Source organism: Triturus cristatus, chromosome 3_1 (genome assembly GCF_964204655.1).
Source record: "Triturus cristatus chromosome 3_1, aTriCri1.1, whole genome shotgun sequence".
NCBI lineage: Eukaryota > Metazoa > Chordata > Amphibia > Caudata > Salamandridae > Triturus > Triturus cristatus.
This window is the reverse complement of record NC_140583.1, coordinates 247970329-247993387: the sequence shown is the minus strand read 5'-3', so window position 1 is coordinate 247993387 and position 23059 is coordinate 247970329. Positions and strand designations below refer to the sequence as shown.

Sequence of the window (23059 nt, the reverse complement as noted above, 5' to 3'; positions counted from 1 at the left end):
TTCAATATTTAAAACAATAACCAGAAAAGAGTTTTCAAGCCATGCAGAAAAATATGAATATATTGAAGGTGACTTAATTATCGCAGTGCAATAAATAACAACATGAATAATCATGCATTTGCATTTGTCACTTATCCCTAGATGAACAGCATATATGATTCAAAAAGGGAGATACCTAGAAGAGAAAATATAAGCTAACCGTATGTGCGATCTGAGTGGTGGCCTGGAGCAAACGTTGCATATCTATCACAGGATGTGCAGATCCTGCTGCCTATGGAAACCACGCCCACATAATTGCCAGATGCCCGGCTTTCGTTTCTCTCTGCGCATGAAAGGAAGCTTCTGCTTGGGCTCTGATTTTCACCTGTGTTCCTCTGCCTGGGCGCTGCCCTCAGCTGTGTTTCTGGCTCTCCAGGCGAGACTGTCTTCAAGCCAGGCATCAAGAAAATGTGGTTGAGTACACTGGCCAGTGTGTGAGCTGCACAAAGACGATGCCTTGAATGGTAAGTGCTGTTGAGTCCGAAAAAACCTGACTGGTGTGAGCTGTTCATAGAGGATTTCCATTCCGAGCAGCAACCTGCAGGTGGTGAAAAGGTTTTCTTATTTTCACTTTCAGCTGGGCCCAAAACAAAGGCTTATTTTGAAGGGCCATCAGCCCTCCTTTTGTTCGAATATCATCCTAGAGTATCATGTGTGCTGTAGTGTTAATGATGTAAAGTGGGGCAACACTGATAGCTCTGTGTTCTGGCAGGGTACCCTGTCTGGTGTGCTGAGAGGGGTTTGCGCTGAGTGCTGTACAGTGAGGGTACACTGACTACTGTGTGTTATTCAGACAAGGTCACCTGACTGGTGTGTGGTTATTCAGTTGGCATTCGCTTGTTTGATGTTGAGGAAGGTAAAGACAGGCAGCAGTGCACAATTTCACTCTTTGTATGTTATTTTCATAATACCATCTAGGTCAAAGGCCAAAGCCATGCAGCAATGTGATATAGCTTCCTGTGATCTCATAGTCATGCCAAAGGTTCTAAAATGACATTTCCAGTAAAGTCACTATTATGCAAATCTTTAGGAAATAATGAAAAGTTAACGCTTTTCTTTATTGAAAATATATGGTGTAGAGAGCAGCTGATTATTTTGCAAAAACGATTATAAGAAACAGCCACTAGGTGGAGCTGTGAGTCAAGCTAGGAATATCAAGGCAATTATGAATGTTAAGTTCATTTGGAACTCTAAAATGTATCCAAATTTACTTCTAATCAAGATGAAATTGATAATGGATGTTTTGAAGCATTTTGGAATTCGTTTTTTCATGAACTACTTTGTACGTAAGTTGTGATTAGATAATATTTATATTTTCTTACTTATGAGGAGATTTTTCTTACTGGCCTTTAGATCTGCACCCATCCAGTAGTCAAAGGGCATTAAAAAATGTATGTGAAACCTGATGCTGTGCACAAGGGGGCAGGGTGAGTGAGCGTGGGGCCGGGTCCAAAGGCTTGGCTAAAAATAAACATTTTCTGTAACTTTTTTCTGTCTTTCACCTTCAGGTAACTATATATAAAATAACACATAGCTTAAATGAAAAAGAAATGCAAATTGAGTTAATCAATGGTAAATGGACTATCACACGTTATGAAACCTCTTTTAGTTAATGCACTGCAGGGGTCTGTGTTTGTAACCAGAAGCCACAGAATGGAATCCGTGTTGGTGCAGTGGAGAATAGTAAGTTGTGTATGTTCAGTGCTATGAGCTTCCAGTCTGTGGCAGAAAGTACAGTGAATATGTAAGTCATTATTTTAAACTTGCATTGCACACAGTATAAAATAGGCTGCTACAAAATATGCAAAAAAGTTTAAGACAAAAAAAACTGCTTCCAGCATTCAGATGTTAGTACTATGTAGGCTGTACATAGTGCATTTCTTTATAACTGTCCTTTAAAAGCACACACTTCACAGATCAGCTGTTAACTCCCTTTCAATACCACCTAATAAGAATAAGTCTGTGTCATCATGAAGCTTCCAATGATTCCACCAATTAAAGCCAATACCTGCTTCCAAGCTCCCTTTACATTCGCAGAGTAACCAGTCGTGCAGATTTACATTTCTTTCAGGCAAGCAGGCACCCTGGGAGGAAGGCTTGTTTCGCTGTCTGTCCCTCCTTCAGTTACACAGCACAGGAGGCTCCCTGCGTTACACTTCATCTGAGGCATTTCACCTCCAAGGTTTAGCCATCTGGGGACAGATGTCTTTTCATAAAAAGTAGGTGAACTGTTTTCATTAGATTAAAAAAGAATGGGCACGCTGTGCCCCCCAGACCCCATCCAATTCGACCACTGCCCCCATACCGGGTCTGGTGGCTTAGTGGACTAATGCGTCCACTGCAGTCACCTGTTTTCGACCTCATGGTCACAGATTCAAATCCCGTCTGGACCTCTCATCCTTTCTGAGGTCGATAAAATGAGTTCCATTGAGTTGGGTAACAATAAAAATCTGTTATTTAGCACCAAGATGCCCCTTTGGGGGTGAACATGCACTTTACAAATACACATATTATGGTATACCAGGCCCGAAGAGGAGTGTGCCACCTGGCAGGCGTACGGGTAATGCTGTGACCTCGCATGCATTCCAGTGCTACACGCAACTGGGGGTCTAAATAATTGGGGGTCAGACCGGTCTGGAGGCGTCTGTCCATTTTGTGTGTTCTCTATGGGTGCAGTGGGGGCCCTCCAAGCCCTTAGCTGGAGGCAATCTTACAGAAGCCTCACGACCAGCGGCAGCCTCTGCTTCGGGCAGAGAAGCATCACCTCCCTGCTGCCATCGTCGCCACAAAGGTGAATAATAAAATGGTAATGAAATACATTTATTCCCATTTCATTTTTCCCTTTCTCAGCCGATCTGTGTTAGGCGGCAGGGCCACTGCTACTGACTGGCAGCAGGGGAATGGTGCTCACTCCACCTGTTGTCATTTTGGCCGTCTGTCTTGCGACGGCCAGCCTGACATTAGCAGTGTAATCCTCTCTACCTAACTGTCTAAGACAGCTAGGTGGAGAGCATACAAAGGCCCCTATTACCTCGAGGCAGCCTGCTCCAGCCAATCCTGGTGCTGCTCTCTTGCTGCTAATTTGCATCATGAAAGCAGCGCCGGTATTTGTGTGGAGAGTTCCATTGCTGCAGTCAGAGCGCGGAGGGACTCACGAGAACCGGAGGAGGCAAGCCGGCGGAGATAAGTGCATTTTTTTTTTCTCTTTCAATTTAATTTCATTTTCAGCCTTGCTCTCAACACCAGAGCTGTCAATCGTGGTTCGTTATAAACACTGCTTATAACGAGCCAAGACTAACAGCCACATGCAACTGGTACCCTAAATATTGGGTGGGTGCTTCACCAAGTGTTTAAGATACCAGCCGCCGGTCAAGCAGTGGACCAACAATGCTCAGCCTAGCCTGCCATAACCTTTGGAAGCTTAGTTCTCGTTCAATCAGGAACAAATGTTTGAACATTAATCCTATTGTATGGTCCTCCCCTTTCAGAAGGGGCTGTGGAAGGGAAGCCGTGGAATAATACATTTTCAGAAATTAAAGTTGCAAAATGTTATCTGTCTTCTGAGATGGGCCCAGGTCGGAAGTAAAGACTAGCAGTGGCGGTGCGTCCATTGGGGGCGTTGCCCCCCCCCGCCCGCGCCCACAGCTCCCTCGGCGTCTCTGAACTTAGTTTACTTAAGTTCAGATCGCCGAGGGAGAGCTGACAATCATGTCAGTCAGCATGACGTCGGACTGCCCACCCCCTTCAGAGTCTGAAGGGGTGGGCGGTCCGGCGTCATGTTGACTGACATGCATTGTCAGACCAACAGCCAGGGACAGGCAGCAGCACAAGTGCGCATGAGTGGGGAAGGTGAGTGAATTTTTCACCCGTGCCCAGTCATGCGCACTTACGTTTCCACTGGCTTGCGCATGCCCATTAGGAGCCCCTCGGTCTCCTAATGGGCAGGCGGCGGGCAAAGAGCAACCGTGCCCTAAGCCAATCCTGGCGCTGCAGCAGCGCCAGGATTGGCTGAGGGGTTGTCACTCCAGTCCTGTTCCAAGAGGCGCCATTGCCAACTCGGACCAGGAGCAGAGAGAGGCGGTCAGGTAAGTTTTAATTTTTTACATTTTCTCCCTCGGCCCCCCACCCCCGCGATTACTCACTGCGAGCCGCGACTGCTCTTGTTGTTGGAAGAAATAGTGTTTTATTATTATTTTTTTTTATTTCTGTGCTAGGTGTGTCAACGTTACTTCGGTACAGGTGACCGAGTGACTTGGGGCAAGTTGTTTTAATGTAAAACAAAAAATTAGGTTTGTTTGAAATGGAGTATTTCGGTATGGTTTCTAGGGCGTGAGCGTCACAGGTCTGAGCTTTTTAATTTTGTCAGTGTTGCGATTATAAACAAACGACTGTTCACCTCGTTCCTATCTGTGAAGTAAGTTTAATGCATCATTAAAAAGTCTGTGTAAATTGCCAAGTTTATCCTAAGGTGTGTGTGTGGGCAAATTTAACGAAGTGAATTTAGTTTGTGTTGTCTGAGAAAGAAAGTGACAATATCTTGTTACTATGATTACATTTAAAGTGTTTCACATTTGCTGTGACAATTACGAAAGTAAGGTATACAGATTATGTGTATGTTGTCGTGAGATTAGATTTATCTATCGTTAGAACCGACGTGTCAAGAACGAGTTGAATGTCATCGTACTCCATTACATATCAATATGTAAAATAAAATCTTAATAGGGTTTACTTCTTTGTAAGACTATTCCATAGCTGCCAAGGTTTAAGACGGCTTTAGTGTGACATTTCCATTGTAATTACGAGTGACATTCAACGACTATGAGTGACACTTTCTCGCGAGCAGAAATCAAGCTATGAAGACATGGGAAACGTATAAATATCAGAAATTGCACCCATTTGAGCAACTAGAAACTCTAAGAGATTTTAAAATTGATTCAAAGCACCAGAAACATAGCTGCCAAGTTTGGAGACTACTTAATTGTGTCATTTTGGTGGTTTTAGTGTGCATATGAGCAGGGCCATTGGAATTATGCGATTTTCTGGCTGCAGTGATTTACGCATGATTGTAGATTTTACCCATTTGCTACATAATCCATAGTCTGCTACATAATCTGCAGATTTTAACAAAAAAACTTGTTTCTAGCTCAAGCGTTTGAAGCGTTAGTAAAAACACAGCAACAGCTGTTGCCGAGCATAATGCCGCATGACTTACTTTTCTTGCTGCATAATTTACTCAACCCTGCTGCATAATTTGACCTTCCCTTGCCTCATAATTCCAGTGGCCCTGTGTATGATTGACATTCTACTGTCAAATGAACGACACTCTGAGTGACACTTTCTCACAAGGAAATTAAAGCAGTAATTAACCATTACCAAGATCTGTGAAAAGGCTTCTGGTCTTCGGAGTGTCAGATCGCTCCTGTTCTCTCTTCACACTGCTTTCATCCACAGTCTTTCACAGTTAGCCACTTGTTGCCTCTTTTTTTTCTCTGCTTCTTTTTGTAATCCTTAATCGTGTGTAATCTCTTTCCTCATCCTCACCTGTTTTTCACTGAGTCCTGCATGCACCACTTGTATGGGCCCATCACCACATATGCACCCACTCTCTCTTTCCTTAACTTTAAACACACAATTTTAGTTTTTATGCAATCAATATTTCAGAATGTGCATATTACTCCTTCACACACTTATTTCTAAAATAGAAACCACAATTGACATATATGTGAACATATCTACGCAGAGAAGTCAAGGGTTTGATATGCCAGTGTGGATTTTATGGGCCCTTTATGATTATGGATTTGATACCTTAGCTATATAATCCATCATCTACAGCCTAAATTGAAGATTTTAACAAAAACCATAAGAAAAAGGATCAAATGTTACTAAAAATGCAGGAATATGTTGCTGCACAGTGGATGGTCCTTCACATAGTGTTAACATGTGCAGAAAGTGACATAATAATGAAATACTACCCTGCATTACACTGTAACATGTAGTCAACCCTGCTGCAAAATTTGGTACTTCCCGTTGCATAATTCCAGAGGACCTAATTAAAGTGCTGCTGCTGTTCCGGTCCTTGAGAGAGGTGGAGAGAAGCAAAGGAGAGAGATGGGAGGGTAATAGGGGTCATAAGGAGGAGGCTGGGGCATTGCTGGGTGTATTGCATTAATAACCTTCCTGCTTCCTCATATTTGCTTGAAAATGCTCCATTTATCCTCTATTTTTTCAAAATTTTCTCGGGGGAGAACCCCCGAGCCCCCCTGAAGGTTGTTTAGGCTCGCTCGCTACGCTCGCTCGCCTCAGTGCAGAACTGTCATCATTTAACGGCTCACCACTTTCAAATGTCACCAGCCGCCACTGAAGACTAGGCCGAGAAAGGGAATGAGGAGGCAGTAGAACATATGCTGCTCCTAAAAATATGCCTTATGCAGTGCTTTCCTTCATGGCTGCTTTCTTTGGTTGCATTATTATATTTTAACAATAAATGCTCACAGGTCACTCTCTTTTTTTAGATCAGTTTTGGTATTTGTTTTCCTTCTCTGCTCTTTTGTCTGCTCGAATCAGGAAGTAGACCAACATTTTCCTATTATTTCTTGTTTCTCGCAGAGCCCACTCTTTCTTCAAACCCCAGATGGATCCTCAGGGTTGGGTGTCTCAGCTTCACGTCGTCGATGCTAAGCTCCCCTTTCTTCTAAGTCGAAAATATGTCAAAACTGTAGTGTTATGACCCCAGTTACATTAGGGCTAGTCCCTGAGCTATGAGCTGCAATGCTTGTTAGCATGTAGCTCCTACAAGCTGAATCACGAATACTCAGAGTGAAATGAAATGAATACAAATGTATAAAGTGCACATACACCAGATGGCATCAAGGCGCTGTAGCCACTTAATCCACCTAAACCAGGGCCAGTCCAACCACCTAAAATCCTGGAAGAACTTAGGTCTCTAGGTCGGTAGATTTTTGTGGCAATCGAGGACCAAATAATGTAGCAGCATTGCCTAAATGTGTGGATTAATGCAGCACATGCTGTGGTAGTATTATCTCATTATTGTGTCATTTTTACCTATGTTACCACTATCTAGGCAAAGGTTTTGACTCATTAGTACCATTCAGGCACTCAAATACAGCACTCAGCAACAGAGAGACGGCCAGTCATCCTTTGCGAAGAGCCTGCCACTCTGCAGCAACACGTGTTATTGCATTTTAGTAAGTTTTGATCCATTTGAGATAGAATCGGTCTTTTGCAGCAGATTTATCATAATTATGAGGAAAACACTGCAACCTTGAAAGTGCATAGTTCCAGTGGCCCTGATTATGACGCATGAAGTGCCACATTCCCACTTTAACACACATTAAATGTTTCACCTCATTAGTACCAGTTTAAACACCATATTACGTGATTATTTTTTTAACCATTCTTTTTATGAAAGCATTTCTCCTGGCACATTTCCATACATCATACATATACAAGGAAGTGTAGTGGGCAACAAGTCATGGGGGCCAGCTATAGCTTCATCATACTTGCGAATCATACAAGAAAAGGATGCGAGTGTCTACATTGAACACACAACTTTCCCTATCCCAGCACCACTCCCCCCTCCCCCACTCCTCTCAACCTCCCCTCTCATGATGCACTTCTGTAATTGGTCCATGCAGTCCATATCTTTTCCCACTTCTGGGGGAAACCTTTTCGGCTTGTTGACACCAGTCCGCATCTCTTACCCAGTCTTCAGTCTTTGGTGTGGTTGACCCTCCCCTTGCCCGTGCTATGTTTCTTTTGGCCACCCCAGCTGCCAGTCTGAGCCATAGCGTGGTGTATCTTGGCCAACCTGTCCCCCTTTTACCCCCAATGTGAGCCATCTCGACTCCGCTGGCACCTGGGTTCCCACCACCGCCGACATCACTCGAGTGACTTGTATCCAATATTCCTGAATTTTGGGGCAGGCCCAGAGGATATTATTTACGTGATTTTATACGGAGGATGGGAGCTGTCATATAACTGCGTCAAAGCATTTTTAATATTTGTCGCTTACCTCGCTGTAGTACAATGTGCACCAGAGGCGCAACTAGAGCCAAATTTCGGGGGGGGGGGGGGGGGGGGGGGGGCTGAGCAAAAATTTCGGGGGGGGCAGAGCAAAAAATTCGGGGGGGGGGGGGGGCTGAACTTTAAGCAATAGGCAGAGTGGAGCTGCAGGGGCTCTTAGAAGGGGTGAAACAACAGCGAGGCCTCATTAACATGCAAATGGTCTTTAAAAGACCTGTGAAGTGCTCGGGTGCGACTGCTTTTTTGCCCGGGAAGCTGTCTCAGCCCGGGCTGCCACACACGACGGGGGGGGCTGAAGCCCTGCGAGTCCAATGGGTGTTGCGCGCCTGATGTGCACGTATGTACGATCGAACTAATTGGACATTTTAGCTGTTAGTAAAGGTATACAGCATTGTGATGAATTTGTGATCGGTTTTGAGTCAGAAACACATATTTCATTGTAGCAATCTAAAATGTATGTAGCAAATAATGAATTATGTGGAAGATACGATAAGTCACTAACTAGGCAGAAAACTCAGCGACCACAGAACAACCGCATAATTCCATTGGCCCTTCTGCACGTTTCAATTATTGTTTCTGAAATGCAGACGTTTTCTCTAGTATGCCAGAAGATGGCACTCAAAGCACATAGAATGAGAGAGACTGCTCCAAGAAGAAGCGCTAGTCTGAACAAATATGTCAGATTCTTATCAAGACTGCAATCAAACATGATAAATCAGACATAACTGGGAGTTTTGTTTAATATGCCACAATATGTAGACTTTTTTACTTCGTAAGGCGAATGAGAGGTATAAATAAGGAACTAGAAAACGCCTTGCTGCCTGGGACACTTGAATCCAGATAGTAATAAACTTGTGTTATTTTGCGGTTGTGTAGTGCCAAACCATTATAACTACTTCTTCGAAGCACACTCCGCATGTGGATGCCATTTCATGTGAATCTCAGAGGAGCATCTCTCGAAACTGAGTAACCAAAAATGAATGTGTGTTATTTTGTAATTGCTACCTGCAAAGGAAGTGGGCCAATTTTGCATCATTTTAGCCTAAGGCAATGTCACATGGTTTACATTTTGTCTGAGTTGTTTCCACCTGCTCAAACTGGTAACATCATTGGCAAATAGCAAGCAAGCTCAGTTTGCTTTCAGACTGTAAAAGGCGCTAGTGTAAAAATGGTTGCAATTTTTTTTTGCAAAAAATGGATTGCGCCTGCTTTTGCAAATCTCAAGTCTAAATGACTCGATAGTGCTGCGTTAGTACAAAGCTGCTGGGAAGAACAGGAACCAGCACACTATGCTGAGAGTGGCCACCCGCATCACTGAAAGTCAGAAACCTGAGCATCTTCTTAACATCAGAGCTTTCCCTCATGCCCCAAGCCAAGGGGGAGGCCATGGGAATCAACCTTCAGCCTTCCCTTCTCTGAAGAATCATCCCAGCCTCCTATCCAACCACTAGGTGGCGATAACTAGAGGTTTGGTGCTGCCCTGAGTAGACTAGTACAACATCCTGTACACAGGGCTCCCTCAGAAGCTAATAGACATAGCTCCTGGTTCCAAGTTTGTTGGAATTACTGTGCTATTTGTCGCGCCCGATAAAATCTGACACCCCAGCATTCAGGGTGTAAGAGATGTAACATAGAGCACCAATCCTGGTTTTGGGGGGAAATAAAAAGGAGATTTTGCAGGTTTCTCACTCCAAAATCCACGTCTCAGTAATTACCGCATTGTTTTCCCTGTTACATTTCTGCAGGTTTAACTCTCAAAAATGGTTTACGGAAGTGAGATCTGGGGGTACACCAAATTGAACCAGCTGCAGACAGTGGAAAATATTTTTTTAAAACGCCTCATGTATTTCCCCAAAGTGTCTCGACTCTTGCAGTACATGAGGAACTGGGAGTTGGCTTTGTAACCCATTTGATGGTTCTCCATCTTCTTCTCCGGATAAATATTTGGTCAAGGAAGAAAACTGTGTTGAGAAAGATTTACTGAAAGATTGCCTTGCCTTTGATCACTCCCATCATACCCCCTGGCTCATGGTAGAAGGCCCTGCAGAGCTAAGTTAGGGTCCACCTATTTAACAGCCCTGAGATTATAGTAAAAACTGGTCATAAATAGATGAGTCAATTTTATGAGACTATGGACCTCTGTCAGAGTAGAAGCTGCCTTCCATTTTCCACAGGATGCGCAGATATCGCTGAAATCTGTTCAAACTATGGACCCCTATCTCTCAGTGGCAAAGAGTAAGTAGGATCGCGTTTTACTCACCAGATTCAGGCTAGACCTATTGCACTATTTGTTGGCCTTTCCCCGGGCAGGTATGATGTCCACACTCTTGATGCATGCGGCTGCGACTATGTGTCTCTCCAGGACACCTTGCACTTCATAATGTTTTGTAATTTTTATGCTGTACCAAGGAAGGCCTATTTAATGTCTCTGTTAAAACGTGCAAAGTTCACTCAAGTGCATTCAGCCCTCTCGTTTTTACAACTGCTACCTGCAGGTATTGTTTTTAATGTAGCCTGTTTTTAAAAACATCCTGCAATGAGAGTAAGAAATAATAGTGACCTATGAACATTTATGGCTATTTTTTAGTGTATGTTTTGAATGTGCGTTTATCACACATAGCTAATGAATTTTTATTGTGGTTTTTCTGTTTTATCTATATGGTGTTGCTTTTATCGTTAGTACAAAAAACAAATAAACGTGGGTGATTGACTCTGGGATACGTCACAGAGTGTGGTTCACACTGTCATGTTGATTTATCATCTCATGGTATTCGTATCACTGAAACCTTTGAGGCATTCCAGCATGAGTTTACATCTATCCGTTAAATAATAGTCGAGATATACCAATTTCAGTTGTATTGTTTCCCTTGGGAAAGTGAACTTTCTTTCTAGCTTACTTCAGTTTATTTCTGTGAGAGAATGTATGCAACAATCTTGCTGTGAATTGAAAGGCTTTTTATCTAGCACACACAACTCAAAATAGAATGGATAAACACATATAAAAGTATCATAAATAGAGATGGATTAATACTGTAAAAATTTGAGACCATAAAACCAAAAGCCCTATTTATGAGTGAGCTGGTATTTCCCACCCCCGCGCACTCCTTTGTTTGCACATGGGGAGGAATTCTGACTCATGCAGAATTTATGGAAGCCACTCATTTCCAGGTACCATAAGGTCTGCACCGTCTGTAAAATGTTGGCAAGCAAATCTGCTGGAATTTAGCAGGCAAAAGTAGTATGGTAATTACTGTGGCATATGGAGTTTGGGGGGAGGGAGGGAGGCACCAAAATCTGCATATTATTCCTTAAAAACTCTGAATAGGTGCAATATGATCAGACCTCATACATTTGAAGCCCTGGGGTAGGATTTTATCAAGAGCTGGATGGGGGAACAAAAAGCAGTCCTGGCAAAAAATGCCCAAAGCAGCACCCCTCCCTTGATCTACTCATACTATCTCTCGCTCACTATACACCCAGCTATACTCTTTCATTCCTTCTCTCCTCTCCCCCTTCTCCTTCTCTGGCAGCTCTTTCTCTACCTTCCTCCTGCAGCCCTTTGCCTCCTGCCATTCACCTTGAAGAGCTGGGGGACATGACAGAGGCACCAGGGGCGGCCCTGGGCTCTTAATACCAACCTCTTATGGTTTCTGCCCACCGGGGAAATTCCCGGTAGAATAAAAGGACTATCAGGTGTGAGAAATGGGACCTTAACTCCTGGCTCCTCGAATTATGACCACATTAAGCTAATGGTTCTCAGAATGAATAAAAAATGTCTGTTTTCTTTAGGAAATACTTTCATGGGATGCATACAACAGTAGGTTCACTTATCGAACCTATCTGCAGATTCACATTTAAAGGATTGGACCACAGAATACTTTAAAAATGTATTAGAAAATCATTTCATTTCATTTCATTAATCTTTATTTTGACTTCATAAGTCATAAAAGATAAACAATACAGATAAGACAAAAAAAACTGCACAATGCAATACATCATTAAGAGAAAGATAAGGTGGAATTACAGTGTCTGCAAAATATTGACCAGGAATCAGAACATCAATTAGTGCAAAAGAATTCATGTTATCAAAAAAGTTCTTCTGATATTCCATACAGCAGCTAAGTACTTGCTGACAGCAAATACAGTTAAAGGGGATAAGTCCGATTTCAACAATCGGAAGGCCTCCAGATGATGCCTGAAGCCCCAGTTTCTGCAGATGGGAATAATCCACCTTTTCCTGGATTTCGTATAAGAAGGACAAAAAAACAACATATGAGTTTCAGTCTCCAACACATCATTGCAAGCAGGACAATTTTTAGGAGATGAAGGGTGCCATCTGCTAGTAAGAGCTCTTATTGGCAAAGCATTGTGTCTCCATTGAAGGAATAGTTTCCTAAGACCAATAGGGTTAATATCGTCCAGGAATATCTCCAACTTGTAGTAGTCCTTCATAGTTAAAAAAGTAGTAGACATCAACCCAAGTGTATCATTAGTTATAGAAGCATTCAGATTATGTTCGTAATATCTTGTAACCAGAGCTTTACGGGATATCCTACTACAAGCTTCTTGGGGGTTTATCCACAGGGCCGATAGACCCAGGCGAGATAATTCATTCTTTATATACACTAGCCATGCAATTTTTTGGACAGCTGGATGTTGATAAAGATCCATAAATTCAGCCCGGTAGCATGTAAGTTCGGGGGTTACCCAAAGTCGCCTCCAGAAAGTCAGAGGCTTCACACCTGATTCCTCCTTTAGTGATCTTAGTCCTATATCAAGCCTAAGGGGGAGAAGTGGTGAGCTCAGTGGTAATGCGGCTAGGTTCCGGAGGAACTTGTTTTCCGTAATAGTAATTTCAGGGGCACAATTATGCCCCATAATTCTGCACCATACATTACTGCACCACGGGCCTGAGTTTTGTAGATTTCAAGTGGGGAGCCAATAGGGTGTATCATGGATTTATTCCACAGGTTTACTAAGCCCCCAACTTTTTGAGTTAATTTTAGATTAGATTTTATCTGGTGGTAAGACCATGCCAAGTTTTCATTCAGAGTCAGTCCCAAATATTCAAAGGTGTGTACTCTCTCCAGACTAATACCATGGATAACTGGATTGGGGCGAGTTAACCGAGGGGGGTTAAAGATCATAAATTTTGTTTTAACTGTATTGATCTTCAGCCCCCGATCGGCACAAAAAGAAACAAAGCCATCCAGGACTCGTTGGATACCCATGGGAGTCTTGGAGAGTAGCAGGGTATCATCTGCAAACATAATTGCTGAGATTCCTATACCTGCAAGTTTGGGAGCATCTCTGTTAGAGACATGGTTCAGGTGTGAAATTAGTCCATTTACATAGAGGCAAAACAGGGTCGGTGCCAAAACGCACCCCTGCCTTACCCCCCTTCCAACGGAAAAGCTAGATGATAAACCACCATCACTCCCACATCTAACCTTAGCAAAGTTGTTGGTATGAAGGCGCACTATAATCTGCAAGAGGGGTTCTGGGATACCTAATTCTCGCAAGACATACCACAGTTTGGTGCGGGGGACTAAATCGAATGCCGCACGCAGATCAACAAAGACTGTGTAAAGAGAACCACCCTCGAGCTTGGCTGTCTTCCAGAAGAGCATACTCAATCTAAAAATCTGGTCAATTGTTGAGACGCCCTTTCTAAAGCCCGCCTGATAGTGACTCAGAATCTCAGACTCCATCATCCAATCCAGGAGACGGTCAAGTATTAACCTAGAGAAGAGTTTCTGAGCAACATCTATCAGACTAATGGGCCTGTAATTTGCGGGGAGCAAAGGCGACCCCTTCTTGAAAATAGGGACAACTTCCGCGCCCAGCCATGAGTCAGGCACAGGCATGCCCCCGACAATTGCATTGAATATCATTGTGAGATAGGGTGCCCAGACTCCGGATTCATGTTTGTACAAGTCGCCGGGAACCCCATCTAACCCGGGTGCTTTGCCTGCGGGGAGGGCGGATATAGCGCGATGAACCTCGCTTAAGGCAAAATGGATCTGCTCAAAACCTGTGGAAATACCCAACACTGGGTTAAGCGTGGGAGGGTCAGAGCAAAGATATTCCTCTCGATAGAAAATGTCTGTTTTCTTTAGGAAATACTTTCATGGGATGCATACAACAGTGGGTTCACTTATCGAACCTATCTGCAGATTCACATTTAAAGGATTGGACCACAGAATACTTTAAAAATGTATTAGAAAATCACTGTTCTACCATCACTGGGGTCTATTCACAAACTGCACTTCGTAGTATGTTTAGTAGCAATAGAATAAATAGCCCTACCCACATACTACAAAATGCTGATCACAAACGTGCCGAGGTCTCTGCTGCTCCCATCATTTCTATGTGGAGATCTCTGCTCCGACTGCGGAGATCTACGTGCACGTAAATATTCGCTTTTGTAGCAAAGGTGGGCAGTACAGAGGGTGGAAATCGGGAATATTTACTCCTATTGGGAGGGGTTGAAGGAGAGATAAGGAGGGGTTAAGGAAGGGACGAGACCCACCCACAAAAGAGTAAGAGCATTGATATTCACAAACTACACTTCTAAAGTTACTGCAGCCAAAAAGGGCCTAAAACAGTAGTAAATGTACTCCAGCTGATCCTTGGAGTAAGTCCAGTACCACGCATGGCAAACCACTGTTAGTGTCCCCCACTACCATAAAAATAATAGAGGTACCAAGTAACTATAGAAATGTATTGGAACAGAAATGAGCTTTATTTGTTTTATTTTTTAAGATCCAGTAACTTTTTAAGAAATCCTGTGTAACGGTATTATATATATATATATTTTTTTGCTTATCTAATCATCTCGGACTAGTTTTGAAAGCTGCAAAATCCTTTTGATGTGATGTTTCTTTTACAAAAAAATTTCATATTTATATTTCAAAGAGGCAGAAAGAAGGCTTCTATCTGCAAATGTACCGTTTCTTACTGGCTCAATGGTAGTAAATTAATACCCTAGCGATGCCAGGTTGGGTACATAAAACTGGTTCGGAGACTTATTAAGGCATGGGCAAAGTGGGCTTTTTCCCAGGGTCCCCAAGTTCAAAGGGGCCCCTTGGGAAAGTGAACTTTCTTTCTAGCTTACTTCAGTTTATTTCTGTGAGAGAATGTATGCAGCAATCTTGCTGTGAATTGAAAGGCTTTTTTTCTAGCACACAACAAAAATTAACTGTGGATATTTCAAAATATATCTGCATAAGAAAAGTACAAATTAAGGTTTTTTTTGTACTTTTGAAGTGTGGTGGGAACAAAGATTTAACCCCTTCGCTGCGGCGGAAATTCCGCCGCAGCGCTGGGGGGTGCGGGGGGGCAGCGCGGTGGCCCGGTGCTCATGACGGAGCCACGCCGTCATGAGCCACGGTTGAGCTGTGCTCATGACGGAGTGGTTCCGTCCTGACTCCGCCCACTGCGCTAATCGCCCGCACAGGCGGGGAATTGGCGGCGCGGCCGCCAACGGCCGCAGCATGACGGAACCACTCCGTCATGAGCACACGGCAACCGTGGCTCATGACGGCGTGGTTCCGTCATGAGCACGGAAGGAGTTAAATAAGATCAAAACACATCATTAGATAATTAAATGTCCACACGTTATTGTTTGTGTGCAGTAAAACTTTGTCTGTGCAACGGTAATGATGATTTCAATTGAAAATGTGTTCTCTGAAATGGCAGTGTGCTACTACACCATGCATACTCCACCTACGCCTCTCCACTCTACACCAACTCAACACTCTACAACACTACTCTACTCTATGCCCCTCCACTCTACGCCACACCACTACATTCTACAACACTCTACTCCACTATTCAACATGCAAGTCCATTCTACAACATTTCACCTCACTCCACGCCACGCCACTCTGGTCTCTGAAATTGCCACTCCACTCTACTCCCCTCTACTCTAAGACACTTTACGTCATACCACTCTACTCTACGCTACTCCACTCTATGCCCCTCCACCCCACTCTACCCTAATCCATCCCACTCTTCTCAATCTACGCCAATCCATCCCACTTCACTCCAATCTACAACAATCCAATCTACCCCACTCCACTCCAATCTACCTCAATCCACTCCAATCTATCCCACTCCACTTCACTAAAATCTACCCCAATCTACCTCACTTCAGTTTACCTCAATATACTCAACTGAGGGTGATCAGATTTTGAAAACAAAAAAGGTAACAAATTGCAAAAATAGAAGGACTACAATTTTACATCATCTGAGGGGCACAGATTAGCAGTGCGCATTAACATAGAAACACAGGCATTGAGGTACTAAGGAAATAGAATTACATTTGTAAGCCCAGCATTTTACCTGTTAATTAAATTGCTTTCTGATAAGAGCTGTTAACTGGTCCTCCTTTAGAACACATCAATGTGCCTCCCACTATTTTCATTCACCCTCTCTAAAACTGGGACGTGTGCGAAATTTGCTGAAAGCTGCATGGACAGCTGGTGAAAACCGTAACTATCCAGACAAATCCGGGACGCCTGGTCACCCTAACACATCCCTACTCTAATCTACCCACACACATCCCTACTCTAATCTACCCCACTCTACCTCAATCTACCTCACTCTACTCTACTTCACTCCAATACAATCTACCCCACACCACTCCAATCTACTACAGTCCACTCATATCTAACCCAATCTACCCCTCTCCACTCTAATCTACCTCACTCTAATTTACCCCATTTTAACCCACTCCACTCCACTCCAGTCTACACCTCTCCACTCCACTCAGTCAACCACAGTCTACCACACCCCAATCTACCCAAATCCAAGCCACTCTACCACAATCCATACAACTCCAGTTTACCTCAGTCCACTCTGCTCCAACCAATCTAACCCAATTCACTCCAATCTGCCACGCTTCACCCAACTCCAATCTACTCCACTCCACTCAAATCTACCCCAATCTGCCCAACTCCACTCCAGACTACCCCACTCCACCCCAGTCTACCCCACTTCAATTTAACCCTCTCCAATAAACCCCTCTCCAGTTAACCCCACTCCACTCTAATCTACTCAAATCTACCCCAATTTACACCACTCTAATCTACCCCAATGTACACCTCTCCAGCCAACCACAGTCTTCCCCACTCCAGTCTACCACAATCTCATCTACTCCACTGCAGTCTACCCCACTAAAATCCACCCAATCTACCCCAATCTACCCCAACTCTACTCTACACGAATCTAGTGCACTCAACTCTCCCACAATCTACCCCACTCCACTCAATCTACCCAACTCCAGTCTTCGCCAATCTACCCATTCCACTCCAATCTAACCCGCTAACCCGAATCTACCCCACGCCACTCCAATCTATGCCATTCCAATATACCCTGTTCCACGTCATATCAATCTAATCTACCACACTCCGCCAGCAGCGGCCCGTCCCCTGCCAAAGTAGGGGGGTGGGCCGGACCGAGGAGGGAGGAAGGAGGTGGAGAGGATGAAGGTGGGGAGGGTTTAAGTACAAAACATACATAAATAATAAATAATTAAACTTACCTTAATGCTGATCCACTGCCGTCTCTCACACATTGTCTCTTCTTGCTTCTGGCTCTGGGGCACAGGCACCCAGCCTGCCCTGCGGACAATCCTAAAGCTGCTCTCGCATGAGTGCAGCTTCAAGGTTGGCCTGAGTGTTGGCAACTTGTGCTCCCAGGCGAACTGAGAGCCTGAACCTGCTCTCTCAAGCCTCAGCAATGCAGCCGAGGCTGCAGAGAACTTCACTGTGCATGAGGGTTTGCCAGCCTGAGACAGCTGGCCAAACACCTCATGCGCAGTGTATGGAGTGCCCACCACTCCCCCACCAGCAGTGCAATCCCCTGGACCTGCCCCCAAGACTCGTCAGAGTCCCGGAGCGGGTCCAGGGGATTAAAATAAAACGATAATAAAACAGGTTTAAAACCCACTTTATTATCGTTTTATTTACTGGTGGTAGCGGGGGGCGGCGCTTCTCCACTCTAATGGAGCAGCCTCCGCTGCACTGCATCCCAATCTACACCACTCCAATTTACCCCACTCTACTCCACTCCACCACAATCTACCCTACTCCACTCAATCTAACTCCATGCTAATCTACCCCACTCTACCCCATTCCACTCCAATCTACCCCACTCAACTCCAATCTACCACAATCCACTCCACTCTGGTCCATTCTACCTAATTCTACTCCATTACAATCTATCCCAATCTACCCCACTCCAACGTACCCCACTCCAATCTACCCAACTCCACTTCACCCCAATTTAATCCACTCCACTCCAATCTACCCCACTCAATCTACTTCACCCCACTCCAATCTACCCATTCCACTCAATCTTACCCACTCTACACACTCCACTCAAATCTACCCCACTCCACTCTACCCCAATCTACCCCACTCCACTCTAATCCACCCTACTCCACTCCAATCTACGCCAATCTACTCCAATCTACCCCACTCCACTCGACCCCATTCCACCCCACCTTTCTCCACTCTATCCCAATCTACCCCAATCCAATCTACCCCACTCAACCCCAATCTCCACTCCACTCCAATCTACCCCACTCCCATATATCCTACTTCAATCCATCCCACTCTACTCTAATCTACTCGACTCCACTCCAATCTCCACTCCACTTCAATCTACCCTAACTCCACTCTACTCTAATGTACCCCAATCTACACCACTCCAATCTACCACAATCTACCCCACCACAATCTAACCCACTCCAAACCAATCTACCCCACTCTACCCCACTGCAATCCACCCAATCTACTCCACTCTACCCCAGTCAAATTCACTCCACTTTCCCACAATCTACCCCAACATAACCCTCCACACATCGATCTACCCAATCCACCCCACTCTAATTCACTCAACCCCATCCCACATCACTCAATCTACCCAATTCTACACATCTATCCAATCTACCATACTCCTCTCTACCTCAATCTGCACCACTCTAATCTACCTTTCTCCACTCCACCCCAATGTACCCCACTTCCCTTCAACTAACTCCACTCCAATCTACCCCACTCCACTCCACCCCAATCTACCCAACTCCACCTCAGTCTACCCCACTCCAATCTATCTTACTGCACCACAATCTACCCCAATCCACCCAAATCTATACCAATCCACCATCTTAACCTCACTCTAGTCTACCCCTTTCTACCTCACTGCAATCCACCCAATCTACTCCACTCTACCCAATGCACTCTACTCTCCCACAATCCAACACACTCCACTCCAATTTACCTCACTCCAATATGCCCAACTCCAGTCTTCCCCAATCTACCCCACTCCACTCCAATCTAACCAACTACACCCAAATCTACCAGCTGCGGCTGCTGGAGGCAAGAGTGGTAGGGCGGTGGGCCTGGCTGTGTGTGGGGGGAGATTCCGAGAGACGACCACAAGGAAAATTAAATAAATAAATAATTTTCCCTTGTGGTCGTCGCTCGAAAACCCCCCCAGCCAACCCCACCGTCCCACCGCTCTTACCTGCAGCGGCCGCAGCTGGAATCTACCCCGATTCACCCCACTCCAATTTACCCCATCCCAGTCCACCTCTGCCCAATAAATTCCACCTTGCTCCAATCCATCCCATTCCACTCCACATCACTCCAATCTACCCCAATCTACCCCAATCTCCCACACTTCACTCTACACTAAACTACACCACTCCAATCTACCCCACTCCATCCTATTTTACCCCACTCCACTCCATTCCACACCCAATCTACCCTGTCCATCCCAATCTACCCCAATGTACACCAATCCACCCCACTCCAATCTACCCCGCCCTACCCCACTCCAATCTACTCCACCCCACTCCAATCTATTCCACTCCACTCCACTCCAATCTACTCCACTTGAATCAACCCCAATCTACCCCTCTAGACTAAAATTTGCCCGAATCCACTCCATTCCCATCCATTCTACCCTAATCTACCTCAATCTACCCCACTGCAATGTACCCAACTCCACTCCACCCCATCTACCACACTCAACTCCAATCTATCCCACTCCAATCTACCTCACTCCACTCTCATCTACCCCACTCCACTCAATCTAACTCACTACACCCACTCCACTCTACCCTACTCTGCTACAATCTAGCTGGCATTTGGCATTGGAGCTGACCACCCCAGTCAGCTCCAATCTAGCCCCTGCTACTCCAATCCACCAGCTCCAAAATTGGCAGCTCTGGCCGTTACATCACATCCTCTCCTTACTTCTAGGGTTTCATGGTTAGTAGTTAGTTCGGTTATAGGCAGCCCTAATAGGAGCAATCGGCTGGTGCAAGTTGCCTCCTGGCGAGAGCCCAGCTCTTATTTTATCAATTAACCACTGACTTAACTCCAATCTATCCCACTCCAATCTACCACAATCTACCCCACTCAAATCTACCACCATCTAGTCCACTCAAATCTACCCCACTCCATTCTCCACTCCACTCTGTCCCTCCCCATTTCAATCTACCCCAATCCAATCTACTCCAATCTACCCAACTTCACTCCACCATAATCTACTCCACTCCACTCTACCCAATCCACCCCACTCAACTCCAATATACCATACTCCACTTTAACTTACCCTGCTCCACTGCAATCTACCCCAGACCACCCCACTCCAATCTACCCCACTTTACCCCAATCTATCCCACTCAAATCTACCCCACTCACCTGAACTCCAATCTACCCCACTCCAGTCCACTCTACCCCAGTCTACCCCACTTCTCTTCAACCTACCACACTCCACCTCAAATTACCCCACTCCACACCAGTCTACCCCATTACACCCCAGTCCATTCCATTCCAATATACCCCACTCCAACCTACCACAATCTACACATTCCAATCTACCACCATCTAGACCACTCCAATCCAATCTACCCTACTTCACTCTCTACTCCACTCCACTCCATCCCACTCCCCTTCATCTCTCCTCAAATCTACCACACTCCACTACACTTCAATCTACCAGACTCCAATCTACCACAATCTACTCCGCTATCCTTCTCAATCCAAATAACTTACTAATATCCACCAATCAAATTACTTTCATATTTCACTATACCAATTCACCACTAATACTTTATGGGTTCCGGAGTAGTGTGCTACTCGCCCAAAAAGCATTTCAACACCCCATCAGGGGTAACAAGCGCTATATCAATGCAAACCTTTTCCCCTCTTCTATCCCTCAGCTATCTCTCTGAATCCAAATAACTGACTAACCTATCCACCACTCAAATTACTTTCATATTTCACTATACTAATTCAACACTAATCCTTTATGGGTTCCGGAGTAGCGTGCTACTCGCCAAAAAAGCACTTCAACGCGTCGTCAGGGGTAGTAAGCGCAACATAAATGCAATTACAATACAACACAATACAATGCCCCACTCCACTCCAGCATAATCTACCCCACTTCACTCCAATCCATCCTACTTCAGTCAACACTAATCTACCCCAATCCACCCCACTCCAGTCTACCCCACTTCAATCTACCCTACTCCACTAATATCTACACCAATCTACCCCACTCCATTCCAATTGACCACACTCCAATCCACCCAATGTACCCACACTCCATGCCAAATCTACTGCACTCCACTTCACTCCAATCTACCCCCCTCACCCTAATCTACAGACTCCACTCTATCCAAGTATACTCAAATCTACCCCACTCTACTCCAATCTAGCCGAATCCACCCCAATCTACCCTACTCTACTCTAATCTGCCCCACTCCAATCCACTGCATTCCACTCTACTCCATTGCACTCTACCCCATTCAACTCCAATGTACTCTACTCTCCCAATCTACCCCACTCTATCCCAATCTACCCCAGCAATCTACTCCACTGTACTTTACACACTCCCCCACCCCAATTTACCCCAATCCAATCTACCCCACCCCACTCCCCCACTCCACTTCACTCCACCTGCCCCATTTAACTTCACTCTGCTCCAATCTACCCCACACAACTCCAATCTACCCCACTCCAATCTACCCTACTCTACCCCACACCAATCTACCCCACTCTACTCCACTACAATCTTCCCCAATCTACCAAACTCTACCCTGCTCCCACTCTACCCCTATCTACCCCACTTCATGCTACCCAAATCTATTTCACTTCAACCCACCTCAGTCTACCCTAATCCAATCTATCCCACTGCAATCTATGCTACTCCAATCTACCCCATTCCACTTAAATCTACACCAGTCTAGCCCACTCCACTCCAGTCTACCCCACTCCACTTCAATCTACCCCACTCCACTCAAATCTACACCAGTCTATCCCACTCCACTCTAGTCTACCACATTCCACCCCAATCTATCCCAATGCATTCCACTCTATCCGACTCCAATCCAATCTACCTCATGCCACTCTACTCAAATCTACCCCAATCCACCCCACTCCACTCTATCCCAATCTAACCCATTACACTCCAATCTACCCCATTCCACTCTACCCCAATCTACCCTACTCCACCATACCCAACTCCAATCCATCCCACTACAATCTACCCCACTCCATTGAAATGTACGGCAATGCACCCCACTTCACCCCAATCCACCCCACTTCACTCTAATCTTCCCAAATCTACCCAACTCCCTCCACTCTAATCTAATCTACTTGACTTCACTCCAATCCACCCACTGAACTCCAATCTACCCCACTCCACTCTATTCCATTCTATCCTACTCCTCACTACCCCAATCTACCCCACTCTGCTGCAACCCAATATACCCCACTCCAATCTACTCAACTCCACTCCAATCTACCCCAATCCAATCTACCACACTCCACTCCAATCTGCCCCACTCTAATCTACTCCATGCCATTGCCCCCAACCCACTCCAATCTAATCCACGCAACTCCAATCTACCCCATTCCAATCTACACCACTATACTCCACTACAATCTACCCCACTCAA

The 23059-nt window shown here is 45.0% G+C and overlaps 1 protein-coding gene across 2 annotated transcripts in view; it reads left to right on the top strand.

The window, feature by feature from the left end:
- Nucleotides 1-326: 326 nt before the first annotated feature.
- LOC146860031 (uncharacterized) overlaps nucleotides 327-23059 on the top strand; it is a 171895-nt gene continuing 149162 nt past the window's right edge. Inside the window, exon 1 of one of the 2 annotated variants that reach the window (XR_014978770.1) lies at nucleotides 327-503. The gene's annotated coding sequence lies outside the window, so the exon portion shown is untranslated. The remainder of the gene's footprint in view (nucleotides 504-23059) is intronic. The other variant, XR_014978767.1, reaches the window with a different exon arrangement.